This window comes from Ceratotherium simum, chromosome 7, assembly GCF_057802395.1.
Source record: "Ceratotherium simum simum isolate JZ-2026a chromosome 7, ASM5780239v1, whole genome shotgun sequence".
NCBI lineage: Eukaryota > Metazoa > Chordata > Mammalia > Perissodactyla > Rhinocerotidae > Ceratotherium > Ceratotherium simum.
Window position 1 is genome coordinate 65,756,510 of NC_141906.1, and position 21,696 is coordinate 65,778,205.

The following is a 21,696-nucleotide window of genomic DNA, read 5'->3' on the forward strand; positions in this document are numbered from 1 at the left end:
ATTCATAATAATATAATATTCAAACATGCCCAGGATACAATCCAAATTACTCAGCTAAAGAAGGATGAGGAAAATCTCAACTCCCTTGGGAAAAGACATTAACAGGTATGAAGGCCAAGAAAATACAGATGTTGGAAGTATCTTGCAAATACTTTGAAGCATCTATTATAAACACACTCCAAGAAGTAAAGGAAAACACTCTTGAAAGATAAATGGTATCAGCAAAGAAATATAAGATAGAAACGTCAAGTGGAAATTCTAGAACTAAAAAGCACAATAACAAAAATTTACAAATCACTGGGTGGGCTCAATAGTGGAATGGAAATGATAGAAGAAAGAGTCAGTGAACTTAAAAATAGATGGTTAGAAATTATCCAAATTGTATTCAATTGGAGAGAATTGGTTCAGAGTGAGAAAAGACTGGAGGAAAAAATGAATGGAGCCTAAGGTACCTATGGGACAATAATAAAAGTTCTAATATTCATGCCACCAGAGTTCCAGAAGAAGGAAAAATTGTACAGTGCTGAAAAATTACTTGAAGAAATAATTGCTGAAAACTTCCCTAACTGGGTGAAAGACATAAACCTATAGAATCAAGAAAGTCAAACAAGATAGACTCAAGATAGCAAATCCCAAACAAGATAGACTCAAGAAAATCCACTCCCATAGACATTGTAATCAAATTACTGAAAGCTAAAGGTAAAAACAAACAAACAAAAAAACTTAAAAGCAGCCAGAAATAAAAGATATGCTATATATAGAATAATGATTCAAAAATCACAGATTTTTCATCAGAAACAATGAAGGCATGAAGGAAATGGAATAATATTTTTAAAGGGCTAAAAGAAAAGAACTGTCAACCCAGAATTCTAAATTCTATTTCCAGTGAAAATATACTTCAGGAATGAAAGTGAACCCATTTTACAGATAAAGGAAAACTAAGAGAATTCATTGCCAATGCACATGCTCTAAAAGAAGTGTTAAAGGAAGACTTCAGACAGAAGAGAAATAACAGTGGACAAAAATCTGGAACATCAGGCACAAAGAAAAAGTAAAAGAAATGGTACGTATCTGGGTAAATATAATTGACTTTTTTTCTCTTCTTGAGTTCTTTAAAATTTGTTTGATGGTTGAAAGCAAAAATTATAACATTATCACTGAGAAGTTTATATTTGAACAAAGGTCTAAAGGAGATAGAGGAGTAAGCCATTAAATTATCTGATGCAAGATCAATCCAAAGAGGGAGTACAACAATAGGAAAGGCCCTAAGTGGCAAGATCATACCAGAGTGCAGTTACAATAACTGGAAAGCAGACTGGGGAACCTGACTGTAAAGGGCCTTCTAAGTCAATACAAAGATTTTGGCTTTTACCCGGAGTGAGATGGGAAAATTTGGAAGAGAGGAGTAACATGGTCTGAAGTACATAATGTTTTAAGAGAACCACTCTGGCATCTCTGTAGTAGGACAAGGGCATAAGCAGGGAAATGGCCAAAGAGATTATTGCAATAATCCAGGTGAGAGGTGATGGTAGCTTGGACCATAATGATAGCAGTGGAACTGAAGAGAAGTGGTAGGATTCTGGGCACTTTGGTTATAAGTATGAGAGAAAGAGAGAATTCAAAGGTGATACCAAGGTTTGTTTTGTTCTGTTTTGTTTCTATTTGGGGTGTTTTTTTTTTTTTTTTGGCATGTGCAATTAAAAGTATGAAATTGACATTTTCTGATGTGGGGAAGGATATGGGAGGAGCAGACTTCACGATGGAGCGAAGATCAGGATTTTTGTTTTGTACATTATTAAGTTTGAAATGCCTACTAGACAAAGAGTTGTGTTGTTGACATAGAAGTTGGATATACAAATCTAGAATTCCAGGTACAGACTGGAAGGATAAATTTGGGACTGTTCATGAATAAATGGCATTTAAACCAATGAGAGTGATGGGCTGGAATCCCCATGGGAGTCAGTGTAGCGGGAGAATAGATGAAATCCGAGACTTGGCCTGGAATACACCACAAGGGCCAGAATTCAGAGATCTGGGAAGCAAAAAGTAGCCAGAAAAGGAGACTGAGAAGAAGTGGCCAGGGAGGGAGGAGAAAGTCAGAAAACTGTGATGTCTGGAAACCAAAGGAAGGAAGTGTTTTAAGGAAGGGGGAGTGATCAACCCTATCAAAATGCTGCAGTGTGTCAAGTGGACTGAGGACTAAGAATTGAACACTGGATTATTTTTTAACATATAAGTGAAGAGTGACTTTGAGAATATCAGTTTTGAGGAGTAGGGGCCTGACTGAAGAGGGTTCAGGGAAAAAATAAGACACAATAAACTGTAGAGAGAATATAGCAACTCTTTCAAGGAGGTTTTTTTTTTTTCCATAAAGGGAAGAAGAAAAGTGAGGCAACAGCCGGAGGGCGGTGGGAGTGAAAGTGTTCTTTTTAAGCTGTTTCTGTGCAGATGGGAGTGGCCAGCAAGAGAGGGAAGAACTAATAACGGAGATTGGTGAGAATTATTGAGGGGGAGGGATGGAATCGAGACCATAACTGATGAGTTGGCTGTAGGTGTAAGTACAGACAGTTTGGCATAGTTCATAGAAGGTAGAGTATTTGAGCACAGATGCAAGTACATGGGTAGATGTGGTGGTGGGTGGTGGGCAATTTCTCTTTTGTTGCATCTGTTTTGTCAACTGAGAGAGAGTAGGGGAGCCATTTGTGGGGGATTGAGAAGAGAGGAAATGAATGACGTAAAATAATGGCCAAGGTGAGTGAATGACGTAAAATAATGGCTGAGGGAATGGACTAGGAAAATGTAGTGGGGTGTAAGGTAGACTTAGGGTCCACTTGGGGCTGGTGAAGATCATTTTAAAGTGAGGCCAGTCAGTGTGGTTGCATGCTTTTTCTCTCTTTACCATCGTTGTTCTCTAATGTCACCGGTGTTTGTCTAGGTGTGGACCATTTTCGTTCTTTGTGTTACATACTTAGTATGCCCTTTTAGCCTAAGGACTCATGATCTTCTTTCCTGGATAATTTATTTGATAATTTCCTTCCCTGCCAATCTCTCTCTCTTTTTCCTCTATACTTTGGGAGGTATCTTTGACCTTATCTTCTAGATCTTCTACTAAATGTTTTATTTTGGCAATCATATATTTTTAATTTCCACAAGGACTTTCTTGTTCTCTGGTTATTCCTATCTCATAGACTGGTTGTTTGGGGGGGTTTTTGTGTGTGTTTTAAATTTTTTATTTTATTTTATTGTTAATGAGAGAAAGTTGAATGTAGTGGTTAAAAGCACAAATTCAGAAATCAAACCAGTTGCGTCCAAATCGCAACTCTGGCACTTACTGGTCGTATGACTTAGGCAAGTTCCTCAACATCTCTATGCCCCGTGTGCTCATCTCTAACATGGGGGTGATTGTAATAGATATCTCCTATGATATTATGGGGATTAAATGAGTTAATGCATGTAAAGTGCTCACAACAGTGCCTGTACCTGAGAGTGCTAAGGAAGTATCAGGTATGGTGAAGACAGTAGTGGTGATAATGATGATGGTGATGACGGATACTGTATTATCTCGAAGTTCTATGGGGTTAGTTCTTGTTTGGAGAGTTTTCTCCTCTTTGAGTTACTTATGTTTCCTCCCAGTCAATTGTTCTGTTTGTTTACCTTGGTCTTTGTATTTCACTCTAGTGTATCTCGCAATCTGTGGCTGTATATTAGGATTTAAAAATAAAGACCAGGGGGCCCGCTCCGTGGCTTAGCGGTTAAGTGCACACGCTCCGCTACTGGTGGCCTGGGTTCGGATCCCAGGCGCGTACCAACTCACAGCTTGTCTGGCCATGCTGAGGCCGCGTCCCACATACAGCAACTAGAAGGATGTGCAACTATGACGTATAACTATCTACTGGGGCTTTGGGGAGAAAAAGGGGAAAAAAGGAGGAGGATTGGCAATAGATGTTAGCTCAGGGCCAGTCTTCCTCAGCAAAAAAGAGGAGGATTGGCATGGATGTTAGCTCAGGGCTGATCTTCCTCACAAAATAAAATAAAATAAAATAAAATAAAATAAAATAAAATAAAATAAAATAAAATAAAAAAGACCAGGTTGGCTATCCAAGTAGTCATTGCGTATGTCTTTTCCTGATGGGCTTCTTTGCGTGAGAAGGAGACCACAGGACAGAGCTCTACAGTGGCAGGCTTTGCTTTAAAACGCAGGTTGAAAAGTCATCTACAAGGTTGAGGCTAGAATGAGGAGGATTGTGGGGGTCCAGTGCCCACACTACAAGCCTTAGATTGCCTATCTTTTGTAAGATGCCAGCCTTGTACAGAGGGGAGAGGGTGGTGAAAACACTTCTGTATCAGCCCCACCCCTCCTTCTCCCTTTCCACACCTGTTGACTGGGAGCCCAGAGCCTCTTAGTTTGGCCAGGAAGGTTGGCTTCCAGCTCCTCTGCAGTTGCCACTTGAATGTATTTTAGGCTTTGGCTTCCTCACTCTATTTCATTTATCAACCCACTTTCATCTAGTTTTCATTTTCCAAGGGTTTGTTGAAATCTCTCATCTGCTGGTGATTCTGACCTCGCTCTCTATTCCCTTCATTATTATAGGTTTATTCACTTTTGTATTCTTTTAGCATCATTTTAATGGGGTGTCTGGGGAGATGGGAGGTTAATTTACGTGACTCAGTCTGCCATTTTGAACCAGAAACTCTATTCATTTCTTATGCAGAACAGTTTGGCATTCTTTTTATTTCTGTGCCTATTTCCAAAAGATGCCCTCAATACCTTACCCTCCACACACAAAGCGGCTTATCAACGGTATTTTTCTAAAGAAAGACAATTTCTTCTCTCGGAGGAATGCTGGTGCGATATATTTAAATAATATTTTTTCCAACTTGCTCTATCAATGCAAACCACTCAAGATGGTGCATGATTCATAGTAAGTGTTTAATAAATATTATTTCCCTTCCCCCTCTTTATAGTCTTTCCAGGCCACCACTTCTCAGTTCTAATCACATTCTACCAACACTCCTGCTCTCATCTGAATATATTTATAGACTTCTGTTTATTTCTGGATAGGCTTATACGTCTCTTTATGTGTGTTTCTTCATGTTTGTCTGTCTGCCCTTTAAGGAAAATGAGGCCCAGAGATGCTAAATGACTCATTCAATAATGTAAAAGTAGGGGGCCAGCCCCGCAGCGTAGCAGTTAAGTGCTCGCGCTCTGCTGCTGGCGGTCCAGGTTTGGATCCCGGGCGCACACCGACGCACTGCTTGTCAGGGCATGCTGTGGCGGTGTCCCACATAAAGTGGAGGAAGATGGGCATGGATGTTATCTCAGGGCCAGTCTTCCTCGGCGAAAAGAGGAGGATTGGCATAGGTGTTAGCTCAGGGCTGATCTTCCCCACAAAAAAAAAAAAAAAAAAGATAATGTAAAAGTAAAAAGCGGTAAAGCCAAGGCTTAGAACCATGTTTTCCAACACCCAGCCTAGTGTACTTTCCACTGGGCAACCCTGCCTTCTGAGAATGTGTGGATGGCCACCCTCCTCCTCCCCTAGCCACTCCTCCTCTGGAGTTTCTGGAATCAAGATCAGAACCAAAGTCTGTCTTAATACCAAAGCTAATGCAAATGGTTCCTTAGCAATTGCCCTACCATCCCCAGCACCACCTCAGAGGGCTGTAGGCTGAACCAGGTGCTCAGGGCTCATAAAAGCTCAGAAATTCAGCTTGGGGGTCTACGTTTAGGCTGCTGAGGACTCTTTGCTCATAGAATGCTCAGGAAATTTGACGAGACTCATATTTCAAGGCCACCATTAGGTTAAATGGGCATCTGTGAGCCAGCGTGGGAACTGAATCATCAATCATTTTTGATTGGAAAATGTGTTCCCAAGTAATACAGAAGCAATTCATGAATAAGCTACATCTCGTTTATAGGTCTGCTCACTCTCCGAAGCAGGGCCCAAAGCAGGAGAAAACAAGAACAGAAATGGCAACCCTACAACACCACTGAATATGCTCCCCTACTTTGCATCCTCCATCTTAAGGCTGCTATTTTAGAGTTTTAAAGAGGAATTCAAAGAGAAGAAGAAAGAAAGATGGAGGAAAAGAGGTTAAAGGAATCTTGTCAATCATGGGCAGCCTCTAACAAAGAAGGTGACTAAATTAAATCTGCTGCTGGAAGAACCAGACTTCTGCTGCCTTTCAACCTCAAGCATTGATGTCGGACTGGCCCCCAGACCCACCCCCCGCCATGTGGGGGCTGCACTGGATGACCTCTCCAGCTCACCGCAATTCCATGAAGTAAGATTTCATTTCTGGAAGACTCCACCAGATTTGAAAAGATCTTCCTCAGGGAGATAGTATTCCATTCAGCAGGATTTGGGGAAAGGGAGAGTAGCATTTCTAGGCCCCCTCCCCACCTTCCCTCTCTGCGCCCTCCGTCCCCGTAGGCAGAAAACCTGGCACATCTTTGCCATCCCATGGGAGCTCCACCCTCTGCATCCTCAGATCAACAGGCAGCTTGTGCTCTGTAGCTGCAAGAGGAAAAAACTAACTCCTATCCCTCCACCACCCCCACCAACCCCCACAGTCTAATTAAATGGACAAGAGGCCCCCATTGGTTAAAGGAGAAGGGAATCAAAGGATTTTTTTTTTCAAGAGACCAACAAAACAGAAGGTGCCCCTTGCGCTATCTTTGATTTGTGAAAACATTTTTTTATTTTGTTTTAAGAGACAACTACAGAATGAAGGAAGAGGAAGGTGGTTGCCCACTGGTGGAGGACCAGGTCAGCGGAGGAAAGAGAATCTGAAAATAAAAAGGTAAGCAGGATGTGGGAGAGGAGGGGGATTGGTGGGCGGGGGACTTTGTCTCTATTTCGTCTCTAATGCTTGTTAAAATGTCGCACTCCTCAGGCTAGAGCAGGCTGAGTCCATGGGTGGTAGGCCTGAACAGAGAGGCTGATCTCTTTCCCTCTTACAAATCTGAACTGTGTAAGATGCAGGGGGGAAGGACCACATTTAGTCAAGGGGCCGCAGAGGTCCATGTGCACACGTGCCACATTCACTCCCTCATTTGGGAGAACCAGCCTGCTGGGAAAAATATGCCCAGGCATGAGCCACACTCACAGGACTCAGAGCCTTGAAAAGAGGCCATGGAACATTTGGGGCCATTAGAGCTTGCATCTAGCCCGGCTCTTCCAGACTCTCAAGATCCACACCTCAAACCAATGGGTCTTTGAAACAAGTCTTTTCAAAAAGAGTCACCTTCCTGGCCTACTTGGGAAGAGCACATGTAAACAAGGCAATCTCAGGAGGGCCATGACTGCAGGAAGAGAATAAGTCTAAGGATGATGGCTGGGACTGACGGGAATGTGGACAACATTTGTGGCATCATTTCCACAGAGCAAGGTGCACAGGGGAGAGACCACACCCTAGGCTGGGCCCAGGGGTTAGTGGAGAGCGTAGTGATGGAGAAGAGAGTGGTGTGTGTTAGGAGGAGGGAGGGAAAGGGGAGAAGGAAGGAGGTAATGAGGATCAATAGAGATACAAGAAGGAAGAAACCAAGATTAATCGAATATCATCATGTGTTCAACCCTCGTCACAGCCTCAGGATGTGGCTTTTATCATTCCCATCGTAAAGATTAGGGAGCTGAGATTCTAGAAACTAAGAATTTAGTCTAGATCACATAGTGAGAGGTGGAATCAAGATCAGAACTGAAATCTATCTTAATTCCAAAGTTAATATTCGTTATTCCTAAGCAATTGCCCCACCACCCCCAAATATATCTTTAGTACAAGCATCACATAACTTGGCCATTTTCTGGGATCTGAGTAGAAACACATGAAAGTCCAGTCCACTAGCCCCTTTAGGAACATTGATTCTGGAAAATGACAACATTGTGAAGGGGACCCAGGAGATGGATATCCATCCATCCACCCATCCAGGCTTTGAATATCCACCAATGCATCATTGACGCAGCCACTCCATCTGTGCCTCAGTCCCCACCCTTAGCTTCAGGAGGCCTTCACAACATTTTCAAGCTCCAGCTCTCTTCCTTCCTCTGTGTTGGGCTATAAACTGTTCTCTTCAATTATTTCCCTACTCCTCGCTTCAAAACAGCCAAACCAATAGCGCTGCTCCGTGGGTTATGTGCCGTATGTCAGCGTGCTGTGAAATATGAAGCCTTCACAATAGGTCCGAAGTCAGCGACGCACAATCCTTTAATGGTTTAGCTCACTCGGCCTATTTGAAAGTGGCATAATATTGCTATTTTTAAATAAATGGGATCTGTATTAATGAGAGCTGACCTCTCTCAGCTGTGCCGAGCTGCTCCCTGCGTCGAGCCTACATTGGGTATTCGGCAAGAAAGGGAGGGAGGAAAACAGCTTTTCCAAATGGGAACCAAGCAGCACTTTAAATAATGCTCACAGATGCTAATCATCTTGGGGGGTGGGGTGCTGGTGAGATGATTATTTGAGTGGATAATAGATTTCATTTGCAAAAAGGACTTAAAGTCGATATTGAGAAAGGGATGGGAGCATGAGTACGAGAGTGTGAGTGTATGTATGTGTGCATGTGAAAGTGTGTACATGTGTGCACACATGTGCGTGTGTGTGTGCGTGTGCTAAGGGGGCAGTCATAAGCCAGTGGGGGGATGGGATTGCTGTGACAGGGACATGCTGGGATGATGAGAATCACTGTGCTTTGGGAAGTTTATGAGGGGAGCCTGTGAGGGATGTGCAGGAAGCCATCTTGACCAGTCGTGGGGACAGTGGTGACTGAAGAAAGATCCCCTTAAATAGGGACATATCAAGCCCTGGTATATCCACAGGTAGAAGGCTCAGGAACTCTGGATTCTTGTCCCCAGGTGAGGAGTGGCAGGAACAATGAGAGAGCTCTCCCTGGTTCCCACCCTATTGTCTGGTAGGCTCACCTCTCATTGCCAGGCAACAGGTGCAAAGTAAAGCATCAGGCTCTGTGGGGTCCCTCTGCCTCTTGACACATAATCTTGTATTTGGAGATGTGGAGGACATAACTGGGGCCAGGGCACCCTGGACTCAGAGTCCCTCATTGCTGAGGTCCCCTGGCCCCTGGGAACCTTGATAAAATGGCCTCTTCCTTAGTTGCAAGCTGGAGCTATAGCAGCTGGGCAGACTGGGATGGGGTAAGGGGTCCTCAGAAGTAGGAAGTGTGTTATGTAGAAGACGACTTGAGAAAAAGGCTGATGACAGAGGAGGAAGGTACCTATCCTGAAGAATGTGGCCAGGAGAATTTACAAGAACCAGCAAGCCTGCAGTTCCACCACCTGAGTGCATAGGACTCAAAGTTAAAATCAACAGCTCTGATAGGCATCTCCTCCAGAAGATTTCCCTCCTTCTTCCTTTTTAGGGGGCTAGACATTCCACTTCTAAAAAAATATATGAATTTTCTGAGGATGCAGTGTACAGTATGGTGACTATAGTTAATACTGCATTGTATATATGAAAGTTGCTAAGAGAGTAGATATCTTTTCACCACACACACAAAAATTGTACCTATGTGAGATGGTGGATGTGTTAACTAACCTTATTGTGCATACCCACCATCCTGTATCTCCCAGGTCCATGCTGTCCCTGCTCCCACCCAGGCTTAGGGTCATCAGATTTAGCAACAACAGCAAACAAACAATTTTTTAGTGTATTTCCCATGTACTAGCTGGGACATACTTATCCTACAGATTACTGTCTTTTGATCTGAAATTTGATCTGATGTCCTGTTTTATTTGGTGGTCCACAGTGTTACACAGTGCTGGGGTGAAGCCTCAGAGAATGTCTCTTCTTTCTGGGGATTGCTCATTCATCGAATACTTATTGAGCACCTCTTGTGTACTAGGCCCTGGCGGTATAGCAGTGACCAAGGCAGCCTGGGCACTGGGAACATCAGGGCCAGGTCATTCTCATTTCACAATATACATATATCAGATCATTATGTTGTCTACCTTAAACTTACACAATCTTATATGTCAGTTATATCTCAATAAAGCTGAAAAAATATATACCAAAGTCAGAAGAGTCACTCTTTCTCCATTCCATCTTATTAGTTATCTATTGTTGTACAGCAAATTACCCCAGAACTTAGCAGCTTAAAATAGCAAACATTTATCATCTTACAGTTTCTGTGGGTCAGGCATCCAGGCACACCTTAGCTGGGTGCCTGCAACTCAAGGTCTCTCGAAAGGCTGCAGTTATGGTGTTGGCTGGGGCTGCTGTCACATCTCAAGGCTCGACTGGGGAAGGATCTGCTTCCAAGTTCACTCACATGGTTACCGGCAACATTCAGTTCATTGCAGGCTGAAGGCCTCGGCTCCTTTCTGGCTGTTGGCCGGGGGCCTCCCTGATTCCTTACCACATGGACCTCTCCACAGAGCAGCTCAGAACGTGCCAGATGGCTTCCCTCAGAGTCACGGTCTATTGGTATCCTAATCTCAGAAGTGACATCCTGCCACTTTTGCCATATTTTAGTTATTGGGAAGAAGTCACTAGGCCCAGCCTGCAGTCAAGGGGAGGAGCTTACACAAGCGTATGAATACCTGGAGGCAGAGACTCTTTGGGGCCAGCTTAGAGGTTCCTCCTATACCTTCTCCTCCTTCAACAATTTTCAGAGAGTAGGACACAGTAAAGTCCCCTCAGGGCAGGACTGTGTCTTGTTCACCATTGCGTACTCAGCACTTAGCATGGAGCCCAGAGGAGAAGACCTCAGGCCTCTTGTCCAGCTAAGACCCAGCCTCATGGAGCCTAGTGGCTGGTGAGAGTACTTTCAGCCCAGTGGGATCCATGGGCTGAGGTCTAGAGTCATCCCTAAGCTGGGTATGGAGCCCTGACGACTCTCTCTATTTATTCATTCCCTTTCATTACCCTACACTCCACATCCTTCACCTCCCAATAGCTCCTTGGTGGAAGAAGAAGAGGCCAGGAGCTATCACAAGGTGTGGCAATGAATATCAAGGAATTAAGAAGGCAGGACTAGAAAGAGAAATAGAATAGAGAATAAGAAAAGAATAGAAAGAGAAAGCACCCCTAGCGGCTACCTTATTTAAAATAAGATACAAACATTTATTAAACATCTACTATGCACCAGACGCTTTCTCACATTTGTTCATTTAATCCTCTCGACACATTTTTAAGGTAAACATTTATATTTACTTTCTATCGTTCAGAAAAACTGAAATTGACAGAGGTCAAGTGACATGCTCAAGTTCCCACAGCTGGTAAATAACAGAACCGAAATTCAAGCCCAGGCTTTTTAAGATCCCTCAGTGCTCTTTCCATGCTAACAGGGTGAAGATGATGGAGAGGAAGGAGTGTCAGTCTACTTATACCAAGAGATAACGTTACAAGGGTTGTGTTGTGGTGGTGGTTGTTTAGAGTTAAAAAATGGCCATGAATTACACAACTTGGGGGAGGGTAGAGTTAAGCATGTTCCCACTACAGAAAACAAAGACAAGTTGACAAAGACTGGAAGACAGTCTCATTCCCACACAGCCACACTTGGTTTGCGATCAAAACCAGCCCCATCCCTGGCAAATCTCCCTCCTTGAACTCAGACTTGGCTCTGCATGACCTTGACTGAACCTCAAAGTTACAAATGGAGATTTACACCTAATGAAAAGACTCACATGAGCACACTGAAGATCCCCGGAAGAGTTCCGAGGATGGCACCATCGTTAGTGGATAGAGGGTAGACGGTCTCTCAAGATAATGAAGGGAAACAGGGACACATCCTTTTGTATGTAAAAGTTCTGGAGTGTTTGTTTTTAAAATTCAATTTCCTTATCACAGAGCCATACATCTAAGCTCATGACAGGCGAGGGAGTCTGATTTTTTTCTAAAAGGGATTGAAATTGGAGGAAGGTTGATGGAGAGGGGAGGAGACTGTGTGAAGGAAAGACTACCTTATTCACCACTCTCCATGCCGATTTGCAGCCTCTCCCAGCACACATACCCCCATACCCACACACACTCCACCTACCTAAATCAAAAGACGTTCTCTCTCTTTTCCATTCGTGGTAGGTGTTTCCTTATAAATATTGGTGTTCTTCTTCATACTTCTGCTTGTCCCAAGACCATCAGTTCTGGTAGCCCACTGCTCCTGAACACACCCACTTAAACAAACTCTGGGTGGGTGTCAGCAGACACTTGAGATGATCTCATCTGGGGACAGAAAGCGACCTCTAGTGGTCATCATCTTGCTTCCAGACAGGCTCCGCATAACAGCCCCAGCCCAGGCGGATCCCGCCTCTGCTGGATGGTGGTGAGTTGCAGCACCTGGATGTCATTTTCTTAAATCTCACCAACTGCAATATAAATTCACATGTGCTGAGGCAAGAGAGAAAAATGCACTTCACTACAAGTAAAACATAGTGATAATACTATAAATGATCAAGGGTCTTCTTTTTAAAACTTAAATCAGAAGGCAAACTACTTTGGAAACAATTTTTAAATTTACCACTAGATATTAGATGTACCGTGAATCTGTCACTATTTTGTCTGTTTCAATTAGTTCCCCGCCCTGGCCCCACCATTACCCTCCCCACATCAACATTCGAAGATGCAGGGAGAGGTCAGAAAACCTGGGTTCAAGTCTGAACTTGGCCACTCTGTCACCTTCATCAGCTCACAGTCTGCATGCATAGAATGAAGAGGTTGGACTGGGTTATGTCTACGTCCCCATCCAGCAATATGTTTCTATGAACGATATGCATGCACTGCCCTGACAAGGAGCTGAGATGCATTGCAATCATTGGGTTATGCCATCCCTGTCAGGAAGAAATGCCATGGCCTCCACATCGAGGCCGCCACCACCACCACGGCTGTTCAGAAAACACAGGGCATTTTACAATTGGCAGGTGCCTTTGCTTAACTCATAGCTCCCAGGAGCTAGCTGTCAAGGGAGAGCTCAAAGTTACTGCCAGTCCCTTCTGAATTGCTAATACAGAATAGCTGCAGAGTCCCTGCTGGAGGCCCCTCTACTACTGACCCCATCAGGGGCTGCTGCCTTTTTGCTCGTGCACCAGCCTGCCAAACCACGTGGTCCTTCCCAGTGCTAATGGTATTCAACACAAAAACACTGCCCTGACAAATGGAGTTCAGCCCTCCAGCCTCCCAGGCTCAGAGCACCAGTCAAATCCATTTCAGACACCTCCTGCTTGCAAAGCAGCCTCAGGCTACTTGAGCTAAAATGCTTAGGGCTCTTGGCTTGTGGAGGGAGGTGCCATCCCCTGGCCCGATAAGCCACTTATGTGGTGACCCATCAGTGAATGCCACCACACCAGAGAATGGGTGTTGAATGGCCTGGGACAGTGTTGGAGGCAAGAAAGGTGCGGGGCTGGGGGGAGTGGATGCTGTTCTTCCTACCACATTTCTTGAGTTGGAGACGAAAGCGTCCACCTCCGTGTTTGCCAGCCCCTTGAATGTGTGTGGCTTGTATAAGTTAGGGGATCAAGGAGCAAATTTGGACTAATGGGAGACAATATAAAGAACAGAATAGCCACAGTGAGGTGATAAGTGTGGTAGGAAAAGAGCATTCATCCTGGGAATAGAAGATTTATACCCACAAAATGGAGGTCCATAACAAACTGCCCACTCTGAGAGCTTTGCCATCCTGTCTCCAACACTGTTCCAGCCCTCCTGTTTCACAGCTCTTTGCCTTTGCTCATGCTCGAGAACGCCCTTCTCTTGCTTTTAAGTATTATCTCACTAATGATGAAGGAATCCATGCAATACTTGTCTATGAATCAACCTGTGGAAGGCTTGAATCTTTCCTGTATCCTCTCCCTTCAAGCAAAGTCAGTCGTCTCCTTTTGGTGCCAACATTGTATCCTTACACACTCCTACGGGCTAACTTGACACACCCTTTTGATTTCTATTTATGGTTTCTGTCATCATTAGTCCATAGTTCATCGACCATAGGGACTGTTTATTATTTCTCCTGCCCCTACCCCCACAGTCCTTAACACAATGCACGGCACACAGTTCTTATAACTACTTACGAAATAAATGAATAGGTGAATAAATGAGAAGTAAATACTCTGAATTTTTGCATAGATTCTCGTCCCTGAGCTATGGTCACAGTCACATGAAATGTGGTGTAGCTGCTTTGTAACACCTTCTTATGATGTGAGTCTCACCTTTTAACCCATTTCTTCTCCCATTATTTATAGTGGGAACACCAAGAATCCTCCAGCATCCTAGGAACAATTGCTCTCACTCTGAACAATGGGACTATCTGGTTGCCTGGCCCTAAGCTGTTATATGACATACTAAACTCCCGTAGTCATCCATCAGGACTGATTTGGAAGCTAGTAGAAGAAATATATCCATTAAGCCAGTGCTGAGTCTCAGTAACTGCCCTATGGTTTGAATAATCAATTGCCATTACCAACATCCAATAACCAACGGAGTTGAAGGCATTTCCTCCCTCCCTTCCTCCATCTCTTTTCTCCACCTCAGCCTAATTTAATAAGATGGCTCATGATACTCCATCTCCCCACGCAACCCATGAAAGCATCATAATCAAGTGTCTCTTGTCCACTGGATGTTCCCAATCAGATGAGGAGGGTTTACAGATGAGAGCAGCCTGGGGGTCTAGATCCCTGACTTGCCAACCCGCACCCCGTGTTCACCATGCTGGAGGGTCCTCTTCAGTAAGCTTCTCACAACTCGGGAAAAAATCCCGCATCAGTCATTTCTCATAAACAAGAAAGAGACCAGTTTCCAAGATGCCACCTGATTTCCATACCCCCACCTCCCTTCTTTCCGAAGCACGATGTAAGCTCTCCCCTGCAATATAATAAATATTTCACTTGCAAATCCCGATTCGTTAAAGGAAGCCCAGGAGGGAGAAATAATAAGGTGTCGCTTTACAGCCCAAATAAAACAGTGAAAGATATATTCTATAATTTATACTTCTGACTTTAGGTTGAGATAATTCATATATCATTTTCAGTTAGGGACCCAAAATGGTGCTGTGTCAGCATATTGGCTGAAAAATAACTCTTTGTATTATTTTATGCCTTTCAGTAAAGTGCCCTGGTTGCCATACATCAACACTAGGTTGAGTTCCGGTGTCTCAGCAGCTCCTCCTAAGTCATTCTCTTTCCTAACCAAAGTGACTTTCCCTCCTCAATACAGATGGAGCCCCTTGGCTGCATGCACATACGCATTCTCCCAGGCACAAAAGCAGAGCTCCAACTGGAATCAGCTTGACTGGAGCCATTTCTCTCACTATTATTACCACAGCTCTAATATTCTTCACCTCCAAGGATGAGAGAACTAAATAAACCTCAGTTGGAAACATGCTGTATGGTATTTTTCCAATAGAAATACAATCTTACATGTGCGTAATACTTTACTGCTAGGGGTTTGGTGGGAAAAGCATCAGCTTTGGGAGGGGGGACAAAAAAGCATGTGTTCAAATCCCAACTCTTCCTCCTATGAGCTGAGTATTCTTGAGCAAGTTACTTAATCTTTCCAACATTCGTTCTTCTCATCCATAAAATGGGGATAATAATAATAGCTGTCTAAACAGATTTTAGAGAATTTTAACTGAGGTGAATGTAACAATCAAATCATGGTGAAAGTTGATTGTACATTTACTATGTGTGTGTGTGTGTGTGTATACCTACACATATACATTCACACACGCATAAGTACACACACATATACATACCAAGTGCACAATAAATGTGTGTGTATATGCACACACACACACACCTGGCACTGGGCCAGCACTGTAGGTGGATTATCTATTCCACTCTCATAGCAACCCCATGAACTCGGTCTATTATGCTCCTCATTTTACAGATGAAGAAACCGAGACTTGAGAATTTAAACAATTTGTCTAAGATTGTTAGGTATGCATAATAGGTATTTAGAAAATAACACTTTTACTTGGTTTCTGTTTACAAAGCATTTTCCTAAACATCTCATTTGATCCCTGTGCTAGTGCTAGGAGGAAAGCGAGGCAGGAGAATTATTATGAGGAACTATGTCCGCCCACCTGTTCCACCATGTTGCCCAGGCCTGTGGCTCCTCACCTACTTTAACAGCCCTCTGATTCAGACAGGTCTTTGGACTCCTTCAGGTCCAGCAGGGAAACTCAACATTTACCTTGCTCTGCCAATCACCCTTCTACTCAGCAGATCTCTGGTTACTCCATTTGTCCTGGAAAGTACCATATTGAGGCTGATCCTCTGTCTCATCCAATGATCCCCTCATAGACAAAGTCTGCCTGGAGAAATCAGAAAAGCCCCAAGAACACCCCAGGCTATAGGGCTCCAGCAGTAGTAGAGGCATTAGGCAGACACGCTGTCCTGCCACAGGTCTTTTGAGAGGCATTCATACGTCACCTAGGTTTACGTTTCCTTCTTTAGATTGTTCGGCGGACACCCACAGAGTTAAAGTGACCTGGGCTGACACAAGTTGGTGTTAGCCCTAGGGCCTGAGCCCGGAGCCCTGGTCTCATTCTCCAATATACTGTGAACCCTCCCCATCCAAGCCTGAGCAAGCTTCCACAACGGCACCTAGCAGTCCTGGGAGTCAGTGTTCAGTAATAATGATAGTAGTAGGAGTAACAACCACAACAACAATAGTAATAAGGGACTCGTGCTATGTGTCAGGCACTATGCTTGATACTCTCTATATATTAGTTCATTTACTCCATACAACAACCCTATGAGGAGATAACAACCGTATCATTCCTCTTTTATAGTGGAAAAAAAATGAAGACAAAAAAATAATTCTTCTGTGGTACATTCAGACAATGGAATACTATTTAGCACTGAAAAGAAATGAGCTATCAAGCCATGAAAAACCATGGAGGAAACTTAACTGTATATTGCTAAGTGCAAGAAACCAACCTGAAAAGGCTACATAGTGTATGATTCCACCTATATGACATTTGGGAAAAGGGAAAACTATGGAGACAGTAAAAAGATCAGAAGTTGCTAGGGGTTTGGGGGCAGGGAAGGATGACTAGGTAGAGCATAGGGGCTTTTATGGCAATGAAACTGTTCTGTACAATACTGTAATGTTGGCTACATGTCATTACACATTTGTCAAAATCCACAGAGTGTATAACACCAAGAGTGAACTTTAATGTAAACTATGGACTTTGGGTAATAAAGATGCGTCAATGTAGGTTCATCAATTGTAACAAATGTACCACTCTGGTGGGGGATGTTGATAGTGGGGGAGGCAGTGAGTGCGTGGGGGAGGGACCATGTGGGAACTCTCTGCACTTTCAGCTCAATTTGCTGTGAATCTAAAACTGCTCTAAAAAATAAAGTCTATTTTAAAAATCCCTAACAATTAAAAAAAGATGCAAAATAAAAATCTAAAAAGTTAAATAAAAACTTGGTTATCTTTAAAAAAAGAAAAAAGGAATGAGCTATCAAGCCATGAAAACACATGGAGGAAACTTAAATGCATGGTGCTAAGTGAAATAAGCCAATCTGATAGGGCTACATATTGTATAATTCCAACCATATGACATTCTGGAAAAGGCAAAACTATGGAGACAGTAAAATGATCAATGGTTACCATGTGCTGGAGAAAGAAGGAAGGAGGGAAGGAGGGATGATTAGGTGGAGCACAGGGATTTTTAGGGCAGTGAAACTACTCTGTATGACATTGTAATGATAGACATATGACATTATACATTGGTCAAAATCCATAGAATGTACAACGCAAGGAGTGAACCTTAATGTAAACTATGAACTTCAGTTGGTAACAATGTAGCAATATTGGTTCATCAATTGTAACAAGTATACCACACTTATGCAAGATGTTATTAATAGGGGAAATTGTATGTGCGTGGAGTGGGGGAAGGGGTGTATGGGAAAAGTATCTACTTTCTGCTCAATTTTTCTGCAAACCTAAAACTGCTCTAAAAAACGTGTATTGTTAAAAACAAAACATAACTTTCCAAGGTCACTTGGTCAATAAGTGGGCAGCCAAGATTTAAACCCAGCTTTGTCTGGCTCCGAATCTCATGCTTCTAGATTTTAAGTCAAAAGACTCAACAAGCCTTTAATTTCAACCCTGTATCTGAGCTCCAGTTTTCTTATCCCTAAAATGGATGAAATAATTTCATCCATTTAGTTAAGAGAAGCCCCACATGTAATTGTAACCCCGAGAACAATAACAATAATATCTCTCTCTGGCCCCTTACTCAGAAAGTGCCAACAAAATGGTTTACTGTAAAGAATGGGAAAAATCTTTGTAAACTGTAAAGTGCTATGCAAATTCAAAAAACGACCATCAGTGATCTGAAATCCTGCCTACCCATCCATAAAACCAACATGGTTCTCTGGGGGCCAGTGCCGAGCTACTGTTGGAAGAAGCTGTGTGAAGAGGCTCATAATCACCTTCCTCTTTCCAGGGACATTGGCCTCATCTGATCGGGCTTGAAGGAAGGGCTGAGGCTCCTGGCACCGAAGGGGTGGAGCAGCTGAGGACGCAGAAGCTGTGGCTCCAAAAAGCTTTTGGAGCAGAAAGGAGAGAGAGAGAGAAAGCAGGCGCGGGAGAGAAAGGACAGCAGCCTCAGAACGCTCATTTATCATAAGAGCGATTTTCCTGTTAATAAAGTGACCTTGTGTAAACAGCTCAACTTCTCACAGCTCTCGCATCATTAAGAGAGGGACACCCGCTGATCGATTGTGACCACATGGGCTGCTGAACCAGGGTGAACCATCGCCACCAAAAGAATTACATGTGACTCAGCCCAGCCCCTGGATGACAGGGAGACTGGGGTGGGGAGTAGGGGTGGGGGGTTGAGGGATGGAGATGCTTCTCACTGACTCTTTTGTGGGCAGAGCAGCAGACATGATCCTGGGCAGTCGTGGGCCAAGGATGGGGACTCCCTCCAAGACCTCTGACCCAAAGGCAGGGGTGCCTGTCAGCTGGGAGCTCCCTCCCAAGGCTTGTTGCACCCAGACCGCGCTCTGCCTGCCCTAGAAAGTGCCTATAGATAATTCTTTGCCAATCCCCAGAAACAGAGGTCCAGGGTAGGCAGGACCCTAATTCTCTGGGTCCGTAATGTAAAAACAGCCCAAAATGACCTTGGAGCTTCAGCCTCTTTCAGGTTCCCTGGGTTCTGCCTGAACGTATCATGGTTCAGCACATCTGCATCCCTGGTGGAAGGATCGCTGTTACTGTAGCATTCAAGCTGCCAAGAGAAAGGGAAGCTACCTGTGCCTCAGCTCCAACTGAGGAGACCAGAGGAAGCCCAGCACCTCCCCAGTGGAACCCAGGAGAGGCACTTGGGAGATGCGGGTGGATGCTCATGCCAGTCTGGGCCACAAATTTGCTGTGTGAACTGGGATACCCTGCTTTACTTCTCTGAGTGAGGGTTAAACTGATCTCCAAGGTACCATCTGGTTCTCAGGGTTCCAATTACGTGTGGGGCTTCTCTTAACTAAACATATAGATATTAAAGCAATTTTTTAAGCTAATAAAGTGAGCAGCTGGAATGGAAAATCATCCTCATATTAATGCAACCCTCTACTCCCTTCCCCAATTGTTTTTCTCTGCCCCCTGAAGCTCAGATACGGTATTCGCCAGTTTTTGAAATTTTACAAAAAGATCTTATTTCCTACAAAGACAAAAGGCATCTTTTAACCCGCTTTTCATGTTTCCTCAGGTCTGAAATCCTGAGAGAGGAAAGCCTGCATCTTCCAGGAAAAGAGGACATTATACGAGTGAATCAAACCCACCATCACCCCCTTTCTCCCTCCTAGTAGAAGCTTCCAATCCCCAGGCAGTGCTCAAAGCCCTGGAATTAACCCCCATTATGTTGCTTTAGCAGCCAGCCTCGAGTACTTACAATGCAAGCAGAGGGCTTTTTGATGCACTGACACAATTTGATGAACATAACATATTTCCTTCTTTTCAACAGAATCGCTCCTACCTTTTGTCCCAATTCTTTGAGGGCCGCTGCTCTCAGCCCAACGATCACTGATTCTTCATGCAGGTAGTAGTTTAAAAAAGACTCAAGTTCTCTTGCCTCCCAGGAGTATCTGCATTTTAACAGGGAACTCTTAAAGTTTAAAACTTTCAGTATCAAGGAATGAATCTCTAATGGTAGAACTTCAGATATTAGGACAGAAAACAGGAGAGTTCTTTTGTGGCTAGGGGAGACCTGCCTAGATGGTATCTTCTCAATCTACTCCTCACACCAGCCCTGCCCACATGGCCCACTTGTGAGACTTTGGAGAGACTGAATTTACTTCTCACTCAATGAAAAAAGCAACTAACTGAACCCCATTCTACAGTTCTCTTACACTACAGTGAGAAGGATCTGGGTTAGACCTGAAGCATGTCCTGATTAGGAAAAAGTGAGTTCTAGAGCCAGTGAGGGACCACCTCTCTTGAGAATTTGTAAACCCATCTAGATAAGGGAGTAGGGTGGGGGTGGGTCATGCCTGGCCTGAGGGCCAACCTCTCCGGAGGTGTTTATTCATATAAATACGAATAAAAGTAACTAGAGTACCTTACTTCAACAAATAATAATTGAGACCCAACTGTTTAAGAGGCACTATGTGGAAAGTCAGGTGAGGAGCAAGGAGTGGAGAGGGCAGTTTTGAAAAAAAGTAAGATTTTATTATTGTCCTTGAGGGACTCAAAGTCTAGTGGCCAAGATGACCGTATACACAGCATACCCTGATACCACATGTTACATATTATATGAACAAAGTGCTATGGGAGCCCAGAAAGGGGGGCAACTTGTTCCACAAGTGCTCCGGAGAAGCTTCATAGACTTTTAAACTCCATACTGTAGAATGAGTGAGAGGAAGGAAATGAGAAAAATCTTTCCAGAGATAGAAAGCAGTAAGCACAAAAAACACAGAGGCATAAAGAGTGTGGCAGTCTTGGGACTACAAAAAAAAAATAATTTGACTAACTAGAGCAATATTTTGGTTAAGTGGGCCCCTCTTCCAAGTTTCTTTTTTTTCTCCAGGTACATACCTCCGCATGTGCCACGGACACCTACCAGCTGGGCTTGTGTAGGAGGCTTCCTGGTAAAAAGCTGGAGTGAAATTATGGGTTAGGGATGGACTGCAGCAGGCCTTGAATACATGGTTGAGAGAGTGTGAGCTTCATCCCAGCCACTGCTATTCCAAAGTTGAAGGCCGTTCCTCTCTAGCTTTCCCCACAGGCAAATTGCAAACAGCAGAGGGGAGGGAGTAAAACCCTACCACTAGCAGTTTTAGGAAGTCCTTGCTGCAAGAGAAATGCCCTTGAAGTCTTGGTTTTATCTTTAAAATTTTTGCCAATTTTGGTTTAATGCTGTAACTTATCTGTGTATCTTTGAATATAAAAATAACATTTGCAATCACTTCCTGGCTAGTAAAACAAAGACATGCCATATTCATCTTGTGGTTTCTCTTAGCCCCAGCACACTGCGCAATCCCTCACGGTATACTCCTACTCCAAGCTCAGAGGCATGGCATGAGGGCCAAGGAGTGTAATGCTCGGATCTGAGCATCAGTAGGAAGGCAGTGGGAAGAATGGGTGGGAAGGGGAGGAGGTTGGAGGCAGGAAGACCAAGAAGTGGCATGGGCTAAAGAGCAACAGTGACAGAAATGAGGAGGAGGCAACAGATACCAAGGAGGTTTTCAATATAGACTTGACTGGACAGGCTAACTGTTGGTCACTGAGTGGGAGAAATAAAAGTCC

General features: G+C 43.8%; 1 long non-coding RNA gene across 1 annotated transcript in view; it reads right to left on the reverse strand.

The window, feature by feature from the left end:
* Positions 1-20,091, reverse strand: part of LOC147916692 (uncharacterized) — a 69,625-nt gene extending 49,534 nt beyond the window's left edge. Inside the window, exons 1-2 of the long non-coding RNA XR_015552804.1 lie at positions 19,928-20,091; positions 11,990-12,314 (exon numbers count right to left, since the gene is read on the reverse strand). This is a non-coding gene — a long non-coding RNA (uncharacterized LOC147916692). The remainder of the gene's footprint in view (positions 1-11,989; positions 12,315-19,927) is intronic.
* Between the last annotated feature and the right edge of the window lie 1,605 nt (positions 20,092-21,696).